Source organism: Pleurodeles waltl, chromosome 7 (assembly GCF_031143425.1).
Source record: "Pleurodeles waltl isolate 20211129_DDA chromosome 7, aPleWal1.hap1.20221129, whole genome shotgun sequence".
In the NCBI taxonomy this organism is placed as follows: domain Eukaryota; kingdom Metazoa; phylum Chordata; class Amphibia; order Caudata; family Salamandridae; genus Pleurodeles; species Pleurodeles waltl.
In genome coordinates this window covers 769,884,582-769,906,969 of record NC_090446.1, presented here as the reverse complement: position 1 = coordinate 769,906,969, position 22,388 = coordinate 769,884,582, and the positions used below count along the sequence as shown (strand labels likewise).

The window sequence follows — 22,388 nt, the reverse complement described above, 5'->3', positions numbered from 1 at the left end:
GGTGCTGTGGAGTTCGTGTTTGACAGACTCCCAGACCATATACTCTTATGGCTACCCTGCACTTACAATGTCTAAGGTTTTGCTTAGACACTGTAGGGGCATAGTGCTCCTGCACCTCTGCCCTCACCTGTGGTATAGTGCACCCTGCCTTAGGGCTGTAAGGCCTGCTAGAGGGGTGGCTTATCTATGCCATAGGCAGTGTGAGGTTGGCATGGCACCCTGAGGGGAGTGCCATGTCGACTTAGTCATTTTCTCCCCACCAGCACACACAAGCTGGCAAGCAGTATGCATGTGCTGAGTGAGGGGTCCTCAGGGTGGCATAAGACATGCTACAGCCCTTAGAGACCTTCCCTGGTATCAGGGCCCTTGTTACCAGGGGTACCAGTTACAAGGGACTTGCCTGGATGCCAGGGTGTGCCAATTGTCGAGACAAAGGTACAGTTTAGGGAAAGAACACTGGTGCTGGGGCCTGGTTAGCAGGCCTCGGCACACTTTCAAATCATAACTTGGCATCAGCAAAGGCAAAAAGTCAGGGGGTAACCATGCCAAGGAGACATTTCCTTACAAACCCTCTTTATTTAAGTCCCCTATACTTAAAAGGTTCTTAAGGGGTCTTACCAATAGTTTTCTGTTTATTATGCCTCAGTGGGATTTGAATTTGGTTCTCACATTCCTGATGGGTTAGCCGTTTGAACCTTTACATTCATGTCCATTAAGGTTTTTAGTATTAAAGACTGTTTTTCTCATAGCCATCACATCGGCTAGGCGAGTGAGTGAACTTCAAGCGCTTAGCGTTAAAACCCCCTTTTACTTCTTTTCATGCGGACAAGGTGGTGTTGAGGACCAGGGCGGCTTTCCTACCAAAGATTGTTACCCCCTTCCATTTGGGACAATCTATAACACTCTTGTCTTTCTACCCTCCTCCCCATCCATCAAAAGAGGAGGAGAGACTGCATCGGCTTGACCCGAGGAGAGCTTTAAGTTTCTACATCGAGAGATCGGGAAAGTACCGGGTAGACGATCAGCTCTTCGTCGGCTACGTGGGGAAGAGGAAAGGCAAGGCTGTCCACAAAAGAACTCTGTCCATGTGGGTCATTCTTTGCATAACAGTATATTATTCCTTGGCAAAGAAGGTTCCTCCTGTTGGAATTAGATCCCATTCCACCAGGGTTAAGTCAGCCTCTTCGGCCTTGGCTAGAGGTGTTTCTGTGGCTGAAATTTGTAAGGCTGCAACTTGTGCTTCCCTCCACACTTTTGCAAAGCATTATTGCTTGGAATCGGAGGTTAGGAGGGATGGCCATTTTGCATGGTCCGTGCTGCAGGATTTCTTGGTGTGACCATTCAGACACCCGCCACCGAGTGCGGTACTGCTTTGGGACTCTGTTCATTAGGTGAGGAATCCACAGGAAGTTGTATCCATCAGAAGAACAAGTTACTTACCTTTGGTAACGCCTTTTCCTGTGGATTCCTCACGGTCCCTCTCACCTCCCCATTGCCTGGTTGGTTTTACCAAGATTCCCTAGGGTGTATGTATATAAGGATGTGTATATATGTTTGATTGTATATGTATGTATATGTACATATATGTGTGATATATATCCATAGATATTTGTATATTTTGCTGTTTTTATTTGATTAAATGTTGTGTATTATATTTGATTGATGTAGTCATGTCAAGTATGTGATGTCAGGTGATCACCTGTTCGCCTCAAAGGCACGGAAAAAATGGTGAAAACTGACATCAGCACGCCGGCGAGGTCCTCTTATTGCCACGATGACGTCAGACGGAGTCGCGTGGGTGTCAGGCAATAGTGACGTCCTCGTCGACGTGCACAGCTGGGAAGAAAATTTCTGTTGAATGCTGGCAAATTGGGAGAATTCATTAGGTGAGGAATCCACAGGTAGCTAGTGTATCCACCAGAAAAGGCGTTACCGAAGGTAACCAACTTGTTCGTTCTGCGGCAGCCACATTGACTGCTACTTAAATAATCCCAATTGTAATTATGATCTGATGAACTAAACCACAAAATACTCGGGATGAGTAGAGACTTAGGGCTACATGTACGTAGCATTTTGCACATCGCAAACAGCAAATCAGGCCGTTTACGGCATGCAAAATGCAGTTTGGAATGTCAAAACCCATTTTTGCGATTCGGTAAACTATTTACCGAATTGCAAAAAGGGATTGCCAGTCGCAATTAGGAATGGGTGTTTCCTTACTAAATGCGAGTCGCAGTCCCATGTAAAATTGTTTTGAGACCATGAATGTGGTCATACAACAATAGCAGTTAGCACCAGTGTCACACTGGTGCTAACCCATTCGCAAACGGGAAGGGGTCTCTATGGGACCCGTGCCCCTTTGTGAATGGCAGTAAAAACATTTTTTCAGAGCAGGTAGTGGTCCTGAGGACCACTACCTGCTCTGCAAAAAATGAAATGAAAACGTTTCATTTTTTGTTTTTGAAATGCATCTCGTTTTCCTTTAAGGAAAACGGGCTGCATTTAAAAAAAACGAAGAAAAAAAAACCGCTTAATTTAAAAACAGTCACAGACATGGTGGCCTGCTGTCTCCAGCAGGCCACCATCCCTGTGAGGGCGGCCATTCCCAAGGGGGTCGCAAATTGCGACCTACCTCATGAATATTCATGAGATGGGCATTTAAGACCCCCTCGCGAATCGCAAATAGTGTCATTGACACTGTGCAACGTAAGGTTTTGCGACTCGCAAAAACAAATCTTTCGTACATGTAGCCCAAGTGAACTACACCTGTGCCTAAAGACAATGACTGTGCCTTGGTTAGAGGTCCAATTGACAATAGACCTCCTCCTAGAACAGGGAGAGAGCTCTGTAGAGGGTAAAAAATGCCCACCTAAGAATTGTTGGTATCACAACCCCATATTTGAGCCCAAATTGAATCATGTGTGCTATTACATTTTGCTGTGTTATCAAAGCAATTTGTTGTACTAAGATGAGCACAAGCTGGACAATACTATATTGTGTCTGCTGTTTGACTCATGAGTTTAGAGCACTTGTCCCCCACACTACTTCACTGAGAAGCTTTAGACTTATCACTTTCACTACTTTGACATTTGCTTCTGTCTGCCCTGTGACCCCCACTCGAATGGTGTCTGACATCCTGCCTGATATTGAGCACTTATTTCACGCATCTCTCCTACATCCCAAACCATCACTTCTGTGAAGGGGTGTGGTCCTGCTAAGGCTCTGAATGGGATATCTCTTCTAGTGACTTTTTAGAACGGCATGCATTCCATTGTTTTGACACCTTTAGCAGCCCATGGACATCACTCATCATCACATTTGTGTTCAGCAATAGGGAAGGCTGTTCCTTCCCCATTTCAGCATTGAGATTTTCATTTCTGGCCTGAGGGGACGTTCATAGTCCTTTTGACATCCATTTAAGTTTTGCAGCCGTGTCGACCCTCATTACGAGTTTGGTGGGTGGCAGAGGCCACCCGTGAAACTCGTTCCGCCATCAGGTGCTATCACCGCCAGCCTTGTAAAGAGTTCACCGCAGGGACTTAACATTGACGCTGGCTCCCAATGGAGCCGGCGCCAATATGGCGGTGCAGCAGCACCTGTCGCGCTTTCCACTGTCCGTAATTTAGGCAGTGGATAGCCTGAATTATGAGCTTTACAAATTAGGGACCCCGGAACCTCCTTTTCGCCGGGCTTTGCATGGCGGAGTTATGCCAAGCAAAGGGCAAAGGCTGGCAGAATGGGGACTCATAATCCCCAGGGCAGCACTGCAAGCAGCACTGCCCTGGAGGATTACAACCGCCGGGACCGCCAGGCTGTCTGCTGGCGGCAAGGCGGCACGATCGTAATGTTGTGGACGGACCGCCACTTTTGGCGCCGGTCCAACTGTGACCGTGACCCTGGCGGACTGGTGATCGCAAGGGTCATAATGGGGGCCATAGTACAGTCTGAAGTGGCAGTACTTAGTCCACCTTTATATGTCTGTCTGCTCTCCAAATCAGAATTGTCAATTGAGTATCAAGCACTCAGAAGAATGTGTCATGTATGAACACTGGAAGATTGATGAAGCAGCCAAGTGGCCTGACAGAATAATCATCTTGGAAAATGATATCCTACCCCAGACCAATAGTTGGTGAGATTTCCAAAAAGGGATTCTTTCCTCCAGGCCTGTCACTGCCCCATATATACTGCTCTCAATGATGGCTAACGTGCCCCAGATAGTGGAACAGATCCCATTCCTATTGAAGACCATGATGGCTGGGCAGCATAGCAGTTCCTATAGGATCAGTCTAATAGGCAAAAATGCAAGATTTTGGCCTGTTGGTCCATACCTCCAGCACTCCTCCAAAGGACTGCAACACTTCCAGCATGGTGGCAGATCTGTTGCGACATCCCTTATGTAACACAATATATTGTCTGTTCATAATGATATCATTTGTGTATTGTCTCTAGTTGGCAATCAGTTTACACCCTGTCCAAGCAGGAACCCTCAGTCTAGTCAGAGAAAGGGAGTCACACTACAAAGACCCTCCTGTTCACCCCCTTGGTAGCTTGGCACGAGAGGTCAGGCTTATCTCCGAGGCAATATATTAAATATTTATACCCACACACAGCAACACAGTGAAAATACTACAAATGCACACCACACCAGTTTAGAAAAATAGCTAATATTTATCAAAGTAAAACATGACCAAAACAACAAAAATCCAACATACACAAGCAAAGAAATGAATATTAAAAATATGAAATCCCAATAAAGCGGTTAGAAACCCACTAGTTATAACTGGTGCTATCATGGGGTTGTGACAAAGTAATTCCCAACAGTCCGATGCCACTTGCGGGGGAGTGCGGCGCCGGTCACAGAGTTGCACGGACCCCAGGTACAGTATCTTAGAAACAGGCAGAGTCAAAGGCATGGCATGGAACCGGGGAGGCGAGGCGTCACTGGAGCCGGTGCCGCCTCATTTCCGTACTGCTACACAGGAGGTGAGGTGTCAGTTCTTACAAAGCCAGCGGTTGTGAGGTGCCATCGATAGCGAGGCATCAGTTCCTTACAATCCCAGGGTCGATGAGTCTAGCGGCTCAAGACATGATGGGATGACCTCCCGGGGTCACGTTCAAACCACGGGGCCACAGATGCTGTGGCAGAGTCAGGTGTCACGGACGTCAAAGGCACGCCACTCAAGACACATAATAATGCAGGTCCTCAGAGGAGCTGCAGCAGTGACAGGTCTGTGGTATCAGTTGCAGTCACTGCACTTCAGCGGGGACCAGGGCTTTGGGTGCAGGCAGCTGCACGGAGTGAGGCTGCAGTCCCGGTTCTGGAGTCGCCCAGAATTGATCTGCCTGACTCTTCTTGTTTTATGCCAGATTTCACTCCCAAGGATGCAGGAACTGGCGTGGGCACCTCCTGGCAAGTCAAGGTCCTTAGCAAGAGAACACAGAGACTGGTAGGTGAAGTCTTTGATGTCCCTGAGACTTTTTAACAGGAAGCAAGCTCAGTCCAAGTGCTTTGAGAAACTTCAAAAGCAGGATACAGAGCAAAGTTCAGTCTTTGTCCTCTTCAAAGCAGAAACTGCAACTGCAGGCCAACCCAGCAAAGCAGACACCACAAAGTGGCAGTACTCCTCCTCACAGCTCTTCAGCTCTTCCCCTTGGCAGAGTCTCCTGTTAATCTAGAAGTGTTCTAAAAGTCTGGGTTTTTAGGTCCAATACCTATACTCATTTCTACCTTTGAAGTAGGCAAGCTTCAAAGGAAAGCCTTTGTAGTGCACAAGACCCTGCCTTTCCTGCCCTGGTCCCAGACACACTCTAGGATTTGGAGACTGCATTGTTTAAGGATAGGCACAGCCCTATTCAGCTGCAAGTGTCAGCTTCTCCCACCACACTATCCCAAGAAGACCCATCAGGATATGCAGGGCAGGCACACCTCAGCTCCCTTTGTGTGACTGTCTAGAATGAATTCATAACCAGCCCAACTGTCATCCTGATCCAGATCTGTAACCCACAGTTTAAAACTGCACACACAGGTACTGCATTGGCAGGTCTGAGACATGTTTACAATAAGTGCTGCAGGCTCTCTAGTAGCATTTGATTGATAGGGTCTGGGCATACATGGCACACTATACTAGGGACTTAACAGTAAATAAAATATGCAAATAATGGATAAGCAATCATATCACAATTTACACATGGAACACTTGTACTTTAGGCCTGATCAGCAGTGGTAAAGTGCTCTGAGTACCCAATTCAGCAAAAACAAAATCCAGCACACAGTCAATAATACTTGAGGCAGAGGCAAAAAGACAGGGGAAGCCACGCCAAGGATGCCAAGTCTAACATAAATATTTGTTAAACTATCTTTACAACTATCTTTACATGAACATCTCATTATAATAGTTCTGACCTCTATCACTATAGGGAGTATCAGAGGCAAAAGGCCACACCTCAGAAGTTTCCTTCTCTATCCTGTGGGGCTTGACACAACTTGACATGTTCTGACACAGACCTGTGGCTGTACATACAATAGTGTGATCCAAGGTAAAGCATTAGACCCAAAACCCAGTATTCCCCAGACTGGGAAAATGCAGCACTATTCTATTGTGTCAAATGCTTTTTCCAGGTCAGTCTTGAAACCACAAGTTTTGGTATAGTGCTTTGGCTGTTACCTAGGACATAAAACAGTAGTGGGGAAGTATTAGGACTGGGAACAAGCCTGCTTGTCCTCTAATGCAGTAGTTTGAATTCCCTGAATAGCGCTGCTGAACTGTGATACCCCTCCTCTTCCCAACACTTGGGTTTTATTGACAGTGGAGTTTTTATGGAAATATTCAGCTTGATTGACAGACATATTTAACAGGGACGGCTCCTCCATTAGGGCGGAGGAGCATTGCTCCTCCTCTCTCTGCCAGCAGTGGCAGCTGCAAACCTCTTACCAAAAAATTATAATAAACTGTGTTTATTATCGTTTTTGGTAAAAGGGGTGGGCCACATGCCACAGTTGCCGGGCTGGAGAGAGCCTTCACAGGTTCCCAGTCTGCCAGGGAGCACACTGGTTGGGTGCTCCAGGCCAATCCTGATGCTGCTTTGAGCAGCGTCAGGATTGGCTGCAGGGCAGGCAAAGGCTTTTTAATTTAGTTTGTATTTATCTTTCCCACCCCCTCTGCTTGCCGTGGGCCACGATTGCTATTTAAGCTTACAGATTAGAATATTTTATCTTGTCTGACTTGGAAGTCATGCAAGTCCGAATAGAAAGAGTGGACCTAAAGGGCCTCAATTACATGTTAGGTATAATGGTAATAACCGCATGCCAGGGTAAACAGTACATGAACTTAGCAGCCCATCCGATCCTGAGTTAAATAACACAAGAGACATTTATCACGTGCTCTAAGTATTGTATGTATTTGGTTTGTGTGCGTTATTTGTTGCATGTGCTATTTATTTAGTACATCTAAAAATGACAACACAGGGGAAAAAAATGTCATTACATTGCCAATTACATGTTGTAGTAAGTTGGCTTTGTATATACTATTTCAAAGTATGAAACAGTGTGCACAGAGTCCAAGGGTTCCCCTTAGAGGTAAGATAGTGGCAAAATTAGATAATTTTAATGCTCTATTTTGTGGTAGTGTGGTCGAGCAGTAGGCTTATCAGAGGGTTGTGTTAAGCATTTGTTGTACACACACAGGCAATAAATGAGGAACACACACTCAAAGACTTTACTCCAGGCCAATAGGTTTTTGTATTGAAAAATAAATTTTCATAGTTTATTTTAGGAACCACAGGATCAAGATTTGAAGTAAACACTTTAAATGCAAGGTACTTCACTTAGATACTTTAGGAACTTTGAATAAAAGCAATATCATATACAGTCTTTGTAAAAATGGCACAAAGCTATTTTCAAAGTGGACAAAGTGCAAAAATCAACATTTCCTGGGGGAGGTAAGTAAAGGTTAAATTAGGAGATAAGTAAAACACTTACAAGTCTCAGTTCTGGGGCATAGGCAGCCCACCATAGGGGGTTCAAAGCAACCCTAAAGTTACCACACCAGCAGCTCAGGACCGGTCAGGTGCAAAGGTCAAAGAGGTGCCCAAAATACATATGCGCCTATGGAGAACAGTGGTGCTCCGGTTCCAGTCTGCCAGCAGGTAAGTACCCGCATCCTCGGGGCAGACCAGGGGGGTTTTGTAGAGCACTGGGAGGGACACAAGTAGGCACACAAAACACACCCTCAGCTGCACAGGGGTGGCCGGATGCAGTGTGCAAAGCAGGCATCGGGTTTTAGGTAGAAAACAATGGAGGGACCCGGGGGGTCACTCTAGCGGTGCAGGCAGGCACAGGGGGGGCTTCTCCGGACAGCCACCACCTGGGCTAGGCAGAGGGTTGCCTGGGGGTCACTCCTGCGCTGAGGTTTGGTTCCTTCAGGTCCTGGGGGCTGAGGGTGCAGTGCTGGTTCCAGGAATCGGGTCCCCTGTTACAGGAAGTCGCGGTCAGGGGGAGCCTCTGGATTCTCTCTGCAGGCGTTGCTGTGGGGGCTCAGAGGTGTCGACTCTGGTTACTCATGGGCTCGCAGTTGTCGGGGAGTCCTCCCTGAGGTGCTGGTTCTCTGAATCTCGAGCCGGGGGCGTCGGGTGCAGAGTGAGAAGTCTCACACTTCCGGCGGGAAACGTGCAGTCTTGCAAAGAAGTAGTTGGTTTTGAACAGGGCTGCTGTTCACTGGAGTTTCTTGGTCCTTTAGTCCAAGGCAGTCCTCTGAGGCTTCAGAGGTTGCTGGTTCCTGTTGGGTGTGTCGCTGGTTGCAGGTTTTCGAAGTTGGAGACAGGCTGGTAGGGCTGGGGCCAAAGCAGTTGTCGTCTTCCTCCTTCTTTGCAGGCTTGTAGGTCAGCAGTCCTTCTTCTTTCTTCAGGTTGCAGGAATCTGATTTCCTGCGATCTAGGGTGCCCCTAAATACAAAATTTAGGGGTGTGTTTAGGTCTGGGAGGGCAGTAGCCAATGGCTACTGTCCTTGAGGGTGGCTACAACCTCTTTGTGCCTCCTCCCTGTGGGGAGGGGGATACATCCCTAATCCTATTGGAGGAATCCTCCAATCTCAAGATGGAGAATTTCTAAAGGTAGGGGTCATCTCAGCTCAGGACACCTTGGGGCTGTCCTGACTAATGGGTGACTCCTCCTTGTTTTTCTCATTATCTCCTCCAGCCTTGCCACCAAAAGTGGGGGCAGTGGCCGGACAGGCGGGCATCTCCACTAGCTGGGATGCCCTGGGGCGCTGTAACAAAAGGGGTGAGCCTTCGAGGCTCACCGCCAGGTGTTACAGTTCCTGCAGGGGGAGGTGAGAAGCTCCTCCACCCAGTTCAGGCTTTGTTCCTGGCCACAGAGTGACAAAGGCACTCTCCCCATGTGGCCAGCAACATGTCTGGTGTGTGGCAGGCTGGCAGAAACTGGTCAGCCTACACTAGAAGTTGGATTGGTATTCAGGATGCCCTCTGGGTGTATGTTACAATAAATTGCACACTGGCATCAGTGTGCATTTATTGTGCTGAGAAGTTTGATACCAAACTTACCAGATTTCAGTGTAGCCATTATGGAACTGTGGAGTTCGTGTTTGACAAACTCCCAGACCATATACTCTTATGGCTACCCTGCCCTTACAATGTCTAAGGTTTTGCTTAGACACTGTAGGGGCATAGTACTCATGCACATATGCCCTCACCTGTGGTATAGTGCACCCTGCCTAAGGGCTGTAAGGCCTGCTAGAGGGGTGACTTACCTATGCCACAGGCAGTGTGAGGTTGGCATGGCACTCCGAGGGGAGTGCCATGTCGACTTAGTCATTTTCTCCCCACCAGCAAACACAAGCTGTGAGGCAGTGTGCATGTGCTGAGTGAGGGGTCCCCCGGGTGGCATAAGACATGCTGCAGCACTTAGAGACCTTCCCTGGCATCAGGGCCCTTAGTACCAGGGGTACCAGTTACAAGGGACTTACCTGGGTGCCAGGGTTGTGCCAATTGTGGAGACAAAGGTACAGTTTAGGGAAAGAACACTGGTGCTGGGGCCTGGATAGCAGAGTCCCCGCACACTTTCAATCAAAACCTAGCATCAGCCATGGCAAAAAGTTAGGGGTAACCATGCCAAGGAGGCATTTCCTTACACATGTTTTAGAGGTCAATGAAAACCAGTGGGAACCAGTGGAAGTACCACCTAAAAATACGCTCAGGTGGTAAAAAGTTCCTCAATGTTTTGGGAAAGAAGGAAAAGCAACACCAAACATCTACAAACAATACACAAAAACACAGTACATGCAATATTTTTGCTGAAAACATAGGGCCTGATTCTAACTCTGGAGGACGGTGTTAAACCGTCCCAAAAGTGGCGGATATACCACCTACCGTATTACGAGTTCCATAGGATATAATGGACTCGTAATACAGTAGGTGGTATATCCGCCACTTTTGGGACGGTTTAACACCATCCTCCAAAGTTAGAATCAGGCCCATAGTGTCACACACACCTAAACACAGGCCTAGACCTACACAAACAGCCATGCACAGTTGCAGCCCTAAGGAGTTGATTACAGCAGCTTACATTTCCATTCAGCATTGCATTACACCACCATGAATGCAGCACTGCTAGGCCACTACATCATGCTATGGCCAGTCAATTTCCCCCACAATAAGACATATAGGTGGTCATTATGACATTGGCGGTGACTGTTAAAGTGGCGGTAATAAAGCCAACAGGCTGGGCATGATTACCGCCAAATTATGACCATGACGGTGATAACTCCCATGGACAGCCAATGTACCACATCAACCTCCAGGGTGTTAACACCACTGACCACTTCGGCAGCCATTAACAGACAGGCAGAAGGCAAGGTACCGCCGACCATATTATGACGTAGCAAACCGCCACGATTTCCGGGGCGGTACCAACACCATCAAAAGCCTGGCAGAAACACTGCACAGAAGACGAAAGACTCACCTTCAGGGACACAGAGGAGACCACCACCGCCATGGAACCAGAACTACAAGTCTTCCCATGCTCTTCTACTCCATGCTCCACTTGGAACACTAACGCTGACAAAGACAACGACGGTGAGTACAGCCACCTAGCACACAAAGGACGGAGGGAGGAAAAGGGTGACACACACACGCACAATATACACCATTCACACACACACCATACACACAACCAGCTGCAGAGGAAAACCAATGTCACAGGACCCACGTCATAAAAATGCAAGGATTACATTTAGGTTTAACTGATATTGTAATTTGATGCCAACAGCCACCATATTGTCTATGTGAAAAAAATACAATTGGAGTGAACGTCCTGAAAGGGCCAGTGGCCACTCCAAAGTACAAAAGGCACACATGGCCACAGGGCACACTCCAAGCCCCAACTTGTTTTCTGACAATATCCACACTACACTGTACAGGGGCATCATGTTGGAAACGGGCAGACAATTCAGGGGGAAGAGGGTGGGGGGCACCTCAGCTGAAGTGGGGAACTTGCCCATGCCCATTTCTATTTGCTGGGGAGTGCAAGGTCACAGCGTCTGAGGTGGGAAACTTGCCCACTGATTCTGGAGGGGGCTCCTTGTACAACAGTCCCTAGATGGTGGCCTACATGCCCTCTGCTGGAAGCGAGGGCTGCTGTGTCTTAGCTGGAGGTGAAGGCTCCTTTTCCACTGGTGGTAGAGGTGTTACCCTGCCTCCCTCAGCTGGAAGTGAGGGCTCCTTGCCCACTGTTGGTGGAGGTGTTACCCTGCCTGCCTCAGCTGGAGGTGAGGGATCCTTGCCCACTGCTGGTGGAGGGGGCCTCATGCCTCTCTTTGTTGATGGAGTGGAATCTTCCTTTTTTTGGGTGGTGGAGTGGGAACCTTCCCTTTCTTGCCTCCATGACCAGGAGCTGCCTCCACTGACCCCATCTCATGTCCCTTGGGTTTCAACACCCTAGTCCTCCCTTTCTGAGGCGGAGGTGTGGTGGCAGCCGTCATACTCTGGGGCCCCTTCGTGCGTAGCAGCTATTGACTTGATGGGAGCATTGGCAGACTGTTTGGCTGAGGTGCTGGGCCGGGTCATTCGGATCCTGCTCTTACGGGCAGGACAGCGGGGAGAAGGGGGAGAGAAGAGGTCAAGTTGAGCAAGGAAAAGCTTCTTAGGGATGGTGCTGCGGGATGAGGGAGGAGAGATGGGAGTGGAGGTTGAGGGAGTGGTTATTGGACTTGGGTGCAGGTGCATGGGCAGTGTGCTGATGTGAGGTGGATGGCTGTTGGGAGTCTGAGTTTGTGCGTTTGTGTCTCTTAAGAGGGGAGCAGACAGGGTGGGAGAGGACACAGGGGACGCTTGGATGGATGTTGTGGAGGTGTCTGCAAGTGAGGTGTGTATGCTGCTAGATGTGGTGGTGGCTGTTGATGCAGTGCATGCAGGTGTGAGTGCAGATGTGACTGTGAGGGAGGAATGGTTGACTGCCCTACAGAGATGGATCTCAGGAGGTCAGTAGCCTCCTCACTGAGGGCACCAGGGCTCACTGAGGTGCCTGGGGCGAAGGAGATGTCCACCCTCCTGGGTGAGCAGGCAAGGGCAAATCGGTGGAGGGCTACTGGTATGGCAGTGCTGGTACGGTGGTCCCATAGGTATCTGCCACCACCAGGGAGCTTCCATCGGAGAAGGAATCAGAGTCAGTGTTGTCACCTCCTGTCTCTGCCGTGGTGCTCCCCTCGCCCTCCGTCCCACTGGTTCCCTCGGTGTCAGTGGACTCTGGGTCCTGTGGGATGCAGCTCCCTCTGTGGCTGGTGCCCCTGCTCCTCTGCCGGATGATGCTAATGCACACATGGACAGGATGACAGAAGAAAAAAGGGGGGGAGAGAAAGGGAGCACTGGGTGAATTACAGCACCAACACCATTGTTGACATACACATTACCATCACACACAGGGAATAGGATTGTGCACTATGCACCGCACTGGCATTCAGTTGGCTAGGTGCCACAGCAAGATAAGAGCCAATCACTGCCAACTGCACCCCTCCTGGGACCCACTAAGTCCTGTCTGACATGGAATGCAACCTAGCTAGGTTACCAGCTTTTGCAATACACCCATTTCCCTTGAGCTGGATCACACTGCAATGTCTGACTTGGCATTAAGGGGCACCCACTAACTGAAATCCACCACCAGGATCCCATACCACCTACCAATAATTGTCGTTACGCTCACTGTACTCACCCTCTTGTGGCTGCTGTGATGCCCTCAAGCGCCCATCCAGCACTGGGTAGGCCACTGCCAGTATGTGGGCCATCAGGGGGGTCAGGATCCGATGGGCACCCCGCTCTCGTTCAGAGGCCATCCCAAGCTGGGCCTCCACGGTCTTCTGTGCCCAGCGTCTCAAGTCCTCCCACCTTTTCCCACAATGGGTGCTCCGCCTGCTGTAGACCCCCAGGGTCCGCACGTCCTTGGCGATGCCACGCCACAATCCCTTCTTCTGATGGGCACTGACCTGCAGAGGTAATATAGACAGGCGGACACCATTACACATACAATCTAGCCTGTCACACAAATTCTATTTCCATCCATTGGCACACACATCACCCAATGCCCAACATTGACACTACCACCAGCCACACCACCCCCCCAAATGACACAATTCTTGCACACACATCTCCATGCAGCCTTGTCACGTGCATCGTGCCCAAGGTGTACTCACCTGTTGGTCTGGAAGACCATGTCCATACTGGGGTAGGACCCCATCAACCAAGCGCTCCAGCTCCTCCGAAGTGAAGGCAGGTGCCCTTTCCCCAGTCACACAGGCCATGCAGGATCCAAACACAGGCCACAGAAGCACACGCAGTGTAGGTGTTGTCCTGTGGATATTCAGGAATCAAGTGAGGTTACAGTCAGAAAATGGCATGATGATCCCCATCGGCCACTGTACTCTATAGAGCCCCATATTAGCCAATGAGGAATAGCACAGCGGTGCAAGACTGCCTTCCGCTATGATGCTCAACGAGGGCGGCGTTACCTCACTTCCACCCGCAGCAGTAAACAGGATTTACCGTCATTGTCATAATGAGGGCCATACTGTGAGGATGGAAACCAGATCACCCGGCTGTGTCTTTAGAGGGTGCAGCAATGCAAGATCTAAGCCAGGATTACAGAGTAAGGCTAGAACCACTAAAAATTAATCAGCCTGAGATTCTGAGGACATAAAGGTTCAATATGGGCATCATCCAAACCATACTTGCATCATTAGGGGTACTCTGGAACTCAACGTATGAATAACTGCAATTCCCCTTTCCAGAACAAATGCTAGAACTGCTAGAATTCTTCACAACAGACACAACAGGCAGTAGGATTATTGCATAAAATTTCTAAGCCAACTTTATGTAAAGTACTCAACAAAGTGATGGACTCTTTTCTTAGAGTGAGTGGGCAGCATGTAAAAATACAATTGCCCATGGACTCCCACACAGCAACTGCCATCAAAGCCAAATTATGGGCCTCATTATGTCTTTGGCGGTAAAAACCACCTACTGCCGTAGCGGCGGCTGCCAAAAGACAGTTGCCGCAGCTACCATCTATTCGCCAAATTATGACCACATCTGGATTTCCGCCACAAGAAGGGCAGAAATCCGGCTGTGGCCACACTGCTGGATGGTGGTAAGGTGGCGCTGCCACCACCAGCAGCGCCACACCAGTGAACCACCGCCAGCAGTATTATGCCAAATTATACGGCCTGACAATGTTCTGTTGAGGGGGCACTGCTGGCGGTAGCAGCGCCCCATCTCGTCCCCTGCCGGAAGACCCCCTGGATACAGGTAAGTCGGGTTTCCAATGGGAGGGGGTGGGGGGTGTTGTGTGTGTGAGTGTGTGCGTGAATGCAAGAGTATGTTTAGTGTTGTCTGGGTGGGTGTATGCATGTGTGTGAGTGCGTGTATGAATGGAAATGTGAATGCGTGTCTGCGTGCATGTGTTGATGTGTGTGCGGATGTGTGCATGAATGAATGAATGCATGCGTGTATGTATGCGTGTATGTCTGCGTGAATGAGTGTGTGTCTGCATGTGTGTGTGTGTGTGTGTGTGTGTATGGGGGAGGTTGGAAGGGAGGGGGAGCGTGGATGAAGGGGGGGTAGGGGTGTCTGGGGAGTGTTGGGAGGAGTGGGCCTCCCATCAGTGACAGAAAAGGAATTCCCTGTCACTGATAGGTCCTACCACCATGGTTTAAAACCATGGCGGTAGGCCGGGTCATGGTACCACCGGCAGCCCAATAGCAGCTGCCGGGCTAGAGATTGTTATCTCCAGCCCAGCGGTTGCTACCACCATGGCGGTCGGAGTGGTACACTGGCAGGTTGGCTTCAGCCAACCCGCCAATGTCATAATGTGGCGGTAAGTAACACTGTTGTATTATCTCCGACCACCGGGGTCATAATGACCCCCTATATGTCTTAGTGCAATTTCCTATTACCCTAGAGTCAAGTGAATGCACGCATGTACGCCTGGCTGCCTCAAGTACACAGGAGCAAGTGTAATGCAGACTACGTGTGATGCAGATGTGTATACTGAACTGTGGAGCTAGGTGTCCTGGATCAATCCATATAACCACGATAGTTGGAGGAGAAACATTAGTCATTCTGTTTTGACACATCACCGTCAAAGCAATTGGTTGTTTTAGGATTACTAGGCAAATCAGTGCTGTATTATCAAGATTACAATGCATTATGATTGTTGTGTTCCAAACTCAATAAGTTTTGGCAGTACAATTACAGTTTAAATTGTAAACCCTGTAGCAGCACATACATGGATCACAGTGCATATATTGTACAAGTTATATTGGTTACTTTTCTCTTTGATGATGATTCTCAGCCAATTAAATTTTTACCCAAATGTACTTGCACTGCAACATCTCTGCTGCAGCAGATGTACACCTACAAGAAAGTACCCAATTGCGCTACCTGCATCCATGTATTCCACCCTGTAGTTGATGCCTGATACCCTGTCATGTCTTGGCTGATGACTAGTTCTTGAACCCAGTATTGTCTACAAGGCTTGCCTTTGATTGTTACCTTGGTCACGGCTAAACAAAATGAGGTGAAACACCCGGATGAGGCCACAGAGCATTATTTTCAAGAAAACACAGGGTCAGTGCTAAGTGCCCTCACACTCTGGGACGCCTATAAAGCCACAAACTGGGGGAACAATAATTTCAGGCAAGGTGAGGAAAGCAGGAAGCAACACAAGAACCTGACAGCACTAGATTGAGAGATAATGCAGCTCAAGTCTAAGCATTGCGCCTCCCCAACGTTCCAGATAAAGCGCAGTCTAAGTCTGACACTTGAGGATTACTGGGTGATGGCCCAAAACAAGGTAAAAACCTTCTACTCAGCTAAGCAGAAATGACTTTATGAAGCTGTGGACAAGACAGTGAAATTGCTAGCACATGTGGGAGCAGGGAGAGAGAGGGCATGCATATCACAGAGCTTTTACTGGACTGTGGCAAGTGGGAGTGGGAGTATAGCAGATGCTTTTGTGATTTATATGAAAGATTTCTATAAGTCTAAGCTTGCTGTGCCCCCAGAGGCAGTGATGGAGTTCACGCGGGACTATCCTACCAGATGGCTAAGCCAGAATTGGAGAAAGGTGCTGGAGGCTGACACCAGGGTGGCAGAGGTCATGTTAGCTTTTACGCAATTGCAGGCAGGGAGGGCCCCCTCTCCGAATGGGCTCCGGATACACTTTTTCTGTAAAATGGAGACAGTGTGGTTGCCTTGCTGAATCCAACATACGAGGAGGTATGCCGCACCAGAGAATTACCAGCAGATGTTTAATTGGCACCTACTGACCTCCTCACCAATGCAGGGAAATCCCTAGATTAATGTGAATCCTACAGGTTGATTGCCCTGCTAAATTCTGACACCAAAATCCTGGCTAAAGTGCTGGGCAACAGACTGTGTACAGTGGTGACCAATTTGATACACGCAGACAAAACAGGTTTCATGCCCTATAGGTCAGCAAGATTGAGTTTACAGAGACTCCACAACGCTCTGACTGGGGCAGGAAACAAGCGGAACCCATGGGCCATAGCCTTATTATACTCGGTTGAATGGCCTTTCTTGTTTTCAGTGATGACTAGGATGGAATTTGGGCCCCTCTATCATAGGTAGGTGAGATTAATTTAAACTGGACCAAGAGCGTGTTGCGCCGCGGGATGCTGCGGCGTCTCTCGGCCGGGCCGCGGGGGAAGCCGCGGCCTGTGTCAAAGGTCGCGGCACCCGTGGCGGCCCTTTTCTCCGGCCGCGCGCTGTTGTGAGGACGCGGCGAGGCCGGAGGCCCAGAATTGGGCCATTATCCACTAGTGAGCGGGAAAACAGGCAATGAAAAGGACTTTGGGGGTCATTCTGACCTTGGCGGTCCATGACCACGATGGCGGAGTGCGGCGGAAGCACCGACAACAGGCTGGCGGTGCTTCCTGGGCGATTCTGACTGCGGCGGTAAAGCCGCGGTCGGAAAAGGGGAGCCGGCGATTTCCCGCCGGTTTCCCGCTGGCCCAGGGAACCCGCCATGGCGGCGCTGCTTGCAGCACCGCCATGGGGATTCCGACCCCCTTCCCGCCAGCCTGTTTCTGGCGGTGTCCACCGCCAGAACCAGGATGGCGGGAACGGGTCACGACGGGTGCCACTGCACCCATCGCACCCCTTCAACTCCGCCTTCATTGTTGAAGGGGCTGTCCCGCTGGGCCGGCCGGCGGTCTTCTGGCGGTCGGCCGCCGGCCCAGCGGGAAAGCCGGAATGGCCGCCGTGGTCTTTTGCCCGCGGTGCGGTCTTTCGGCGGGAACCGCTTGGCGGGCGGCGACCGCCAACCGCCGCGGTCAGAATGACCGCCTTTGTCTTTACTGTGGTGCTGCTGGTCATCTACTTCGTACCTGTCCTGTCCGTCCAGCCATGCCCTTGGGAAACGCCAGCTCCCGTCCTCTGTGAGAAGGGTGAGGACGGGATATTCCGAGATACCTTCCATCTGTTCCTCAAGGGAAGAAATAACTACTCTTTTCCTCTTACCCGTCACATTACACTTAACAGATGGCCGTGAAGAAAGAGCACTGGCCCTGCTGGATTGTGGAGCCAGTGGTATCTATCTAGACGAAACCTGGGCCATGGAAAGACAGATTCTGCAAATACCCGAGGAAGTACCAGAGCAAGTCCACACAGTGGATGGTTCACTCCTAGCCGCGGGACCTGTCTGGCATACCACTCCTACCTTATGTCTGCAGTTCGGGAAACATCAAGAAAATATTTCCTTTGACTTAATATCCTCACCGCATCACGTAATGATTCTGGGGATTCCATGGCTAACTCGGCATAATCCCTACATTAATTGGGAAACCAGAACCATTTCTCTTTCCTCCCACTTTTGCCAACACCATTGTTATTTAGCAGGAACCTATTGGTCCCCGAAGAGTCTCTTACTAACACCACCTAAGGTGGGATGTTCCATCAACGTCCTACAAGGAGTACCCAGACATTATCTAGACTATGCTGATGTATTCCAGAAACCAGAAAGGCCAGAACTACCACCCCTTAGAGAATACGATTGCGCCATTCCCTTGGAATCAGATGCCGTGGTTCCTTTCGAGCGAATGTATTCTCTAACCGAGCCTGAGAAAAAGATCCTCAAAGAATATTGAGAGGAAAATGTACAAAGTGGTTTGATTGCCCCTTCCTCTTCACCTGCAGGGGCTCCTCTCTTTTTCGTACCAAAAAAGACGAAAGACTTACGTCCTTGCATAGACTTTCGATGATTAAATAAGATTACTACTAAGGATCGCTACCCTCTGCCTCTTATTAAGGACATCTTCAAAGCTGTCAGAGGAGCTAAGAAATTCACCAAGGTAGATCTTAGAGGAGCATACCATCTTTTAAGGATAAAGGAAGGTGATGAATGGAAGACCGCCCTCAGAACACCTTTCGGCCATTATGAATATCGGGTGATGCCTTTTGGACTAACCAATGCTCCCTCCATCTTTCAAAGATTCATGGACGCTATTTTTTCTGATCTTCTACACCAGACAGTGGTCGTCTATCTGGCTGACATTCTAATATTCTCTGTTCACCCAGAACAACACACTAAACATGTACTCCAAGTATTGGAAAGGCTTAGACAACATCATCTATTCTGCAAGCCAGAAAAATGCGAATTTGACCAAACTGAGATAAAATACTTGGGGTATTGCATTAACCAAGTAGGCGTTGCCATGGATTCAGACAAGATTCAAGCCATTCTGGATTGGCCATCCCCCTCTTCCATCAAGGAAACTCAGGGGGTCATTCTGACCCTGACAGGCGGCGGAGGCCGCCCGCCAGAGTTCCCCCACCAAAATACCGCTCCGCGGTTGAAAGACCGCTGAGGGTATTTTGGGATTTGCCCTGGGCTGGCGGGCGACCGCCAAAAGGCCGCCCGCCAGCCCAGGGCAAATCATCCTTCCCACGAGGACGCCGGCTCAGAATTGAGCCGGCGGAGTGGGAAGGTGCGACGGGTGCAGTGGCACCCGTCACGTATTTCAGTGTCTGCATAGCAGACACTGAAATACTAAGTGGGGCCCTCTTACGGGGGCCCCTGCAGTGCCCATGCCATTGGCATGGGCACTGCAGGGGCCCCCAGGGGCCCCGCGGCACCCCCTACCACCATCCTGTTCCTGGCGGGAGACCCGCCAGGAACAGGATGGCGGTAGGGGGTGTCAGAATCCCCATGGCGGCGGAGCGCGCTCCGCCGCCATGGAGGATTCTCGAGGGCAGCGGAAAACCGGCGGGAGACTGCCGGTTTTCCAAATCTGACCGCGGCCAAAGCGCCACGGTCAGAATGCCCTGCGGGGCACCGCCGGCCTGTCGGCGGTGCTCCCGCCGACCCTGGCCCCGGCGGTCTCAGACCGCCGGGGTCAAAATCAGGGCCTCAGTGTTTTTTGGGATTGGCCAATTTTTATCGACAGTTTATAGCTGACTTTGCCCAGAGAACCAGTTATATTGCACAAACCCTTAAGAAAGACAATCTAAGGAAGGGTTTTTCTTGGACCCAAGACACCGAATTTGCCTTTCAAGAGTTAAAGAAGGCCTTCATTCAAGCTCCCATTCTACGGCATCCAGACACCACCAAACAGTTCATCATCATCATGGACGCCTCAGAAAGAGTAATCGGGGCTGCCTTGCTACCAAAACAAGATGATGATGGGCTAGAGCACCCTGTATTCTATCTCTCACACATACTATCCGACTCTGAATGTAACTATTCGGTGTTAGAACGAAAACTACTCGCCTTGAAGACAGTTGGCATGGAATGGAGACACTTTCTTATGGGATCGAAAGAACCTTTTGAGGCACGGACAGATCACCGGAATTTACAGTGTTTGAGAAACTTTCAGTGCCAAAATAGTCGGCAGGCTCGCTGGGCTTTTTTTTTTAGTCAACATGATTTTTACATCACGTATATCCCTGGTTCTCAGAATATTTTGGCAGATGCCCTATCCCGTCGCAACCCTGAGTGTAGTGATTCTCCTGTACAAAAGCTATTTGAAAATGATAAGATCATTGGCCTAGTACAGACATTCCTAGACAAGGGTAAGACTGAATATTCCAACCTTGAAATAACCAAAATGAACAATTTACGACCTCAGCTTCATAAAGACCAGGAATACTATTATTACACAAAAGCCTTGTTTCTACCTACTAAGATAGTCTAAACAGAAGCCCTACGTATGTGCCACGACTCTCCCATCGCAGGTCATCGCGGAATGAAGGCTACCCAAGAGCTCCTGCTTCGCTCTTTTTGGTGGCCCACAATCAAAGCAGATACTGAGGACTATGTGACTTCTTGTCCCATCTGCGCACAAGCCAAGACACCTCACAATAAACCAGTAGGATTACTCCATCTGTTACCTGTTCCACCAGGTCCGTGGCACACTATGTCCACTGATTTTATGTGCTCTTTGCCTCCTTCGGTTGGGAATCGGGTAATAATGGTAACGATTGATTCCTTCACAAAAATGGCACATTTCACGGCATTAAGGAAACTACCTACGGCTAAGGAACTAAGTCAAATCTTTATTCAGGAGATCTTTCGGCTTTATGGCCTTCCACAGGTCTTTATCTCAGATCGGGGTCCCCAATACATCTCCCGATTTTGGAGACAATTTTGTAAGACACTAAGAATAGAGGTGGCCTTATCATCAGGTTTCCATCCCCAAACGAATGGACAGACAGAACGGCTGAATCAAGGCCTTGAACAATATTTACGTAGTTTTTGTAATGCTACGCAGAGTAATTGGTCTACGTACCTACCACTTGCAGAATTCTCATACAACAATTCATTACACAGTGCTTCGAAAGTCTCCCCTTTCTATTGTTCTTATGGATTCCATCCAAAGGCCTTTCCTATTCCTCTAAAAGAAACCTCCAATCTTCCTGCCATTACCTCATATGTCCGGCAACTACGGGGTATCCAACGTGTCATACATTCAAATCCTTTAGCCACTAAAACACGCATGAAAAGAATGGCTGATAAGAAACGTTGTGAAGCCCCGCGTTATCAGATCCACGATAAGGTCTGGCTTTCCTCTAAATTCTTACCTCTCCGACTAACCCAAAATAAATTTAAACCTCGATATTATGGTCCATTCCTGATTCTTCAGAAGATCAATCCTGTGTCTGTTCGTCTTCGCTTGCCTCTGACTTGGAAAATACATCCTGTATTCCATGTATCACAACTCAAACCCTACATCCCTGATCTTTTTCGCAGACAGTTCACCTGTCCTCCTCCTCAATTGATTGATAACGTGCCTGAATACGAGGTCCAGGAAATCTGTGACTCCCGGGTCTTCCGTGGTCGTCTCCAATACGTCATTCATTGGAAGGGCTACCCTATGAGTGAATGCTCCTGGGAAAACGCATCTTCGGTTCATGCCCCTCTTTTGGTCCGTCGTTTTTTCTGTCTTTTCCCTCACAAACCTGGGGCCTCGGGGGGGGGACCTACTGTGGCACCGTGGGCTGCTGCGGCACCTCCCGGCCGAACCGCGGGGGAAGCCGCGGCGTCTCTCAGCTGGGCCGCGGAGGTAGCCGCGGCCCGTGTCAAAGGTCACGGCGCCCACGGCGACCCTTTTCTGCGGCTGCGCGCTGTTGTGAGGACGCAGCGAGGCCGGAGGTCCAGAATTGGGTCACGGTTCTTGCCGCGCACAGCGCGTGACACGGACATGGTTGTGGGGTGTCTGGGCCCTCCCCCCTAGCATTCCTTACCTGCCACACGCCTTCAGGACCTTCCTCTTCCTCATGCATGGTTTTGAAGCATGCCTTCTCCTTCCCAGCATGCCGTGCACTTCCCTTCTTCCCTGCATGCAAGAGTATATTTTTGTACAAGAGTA

At 49.4% G+C, this 22,388-nt stretch overlaps 1 protein-coding gene across 1 annotated transcript in view; it reads left to right on the top strand.

Annotated features, from left to right (window-relative positions):
• The window catches only part of LOC138246960 (polycystin-2-like protein 2), a 719,546-nt gene that overhangs the window by 308,637 nt on the left and 388,521 nt on the right, over positions 1-22,388 (top strand). The window lies entirely within an intron of this gene.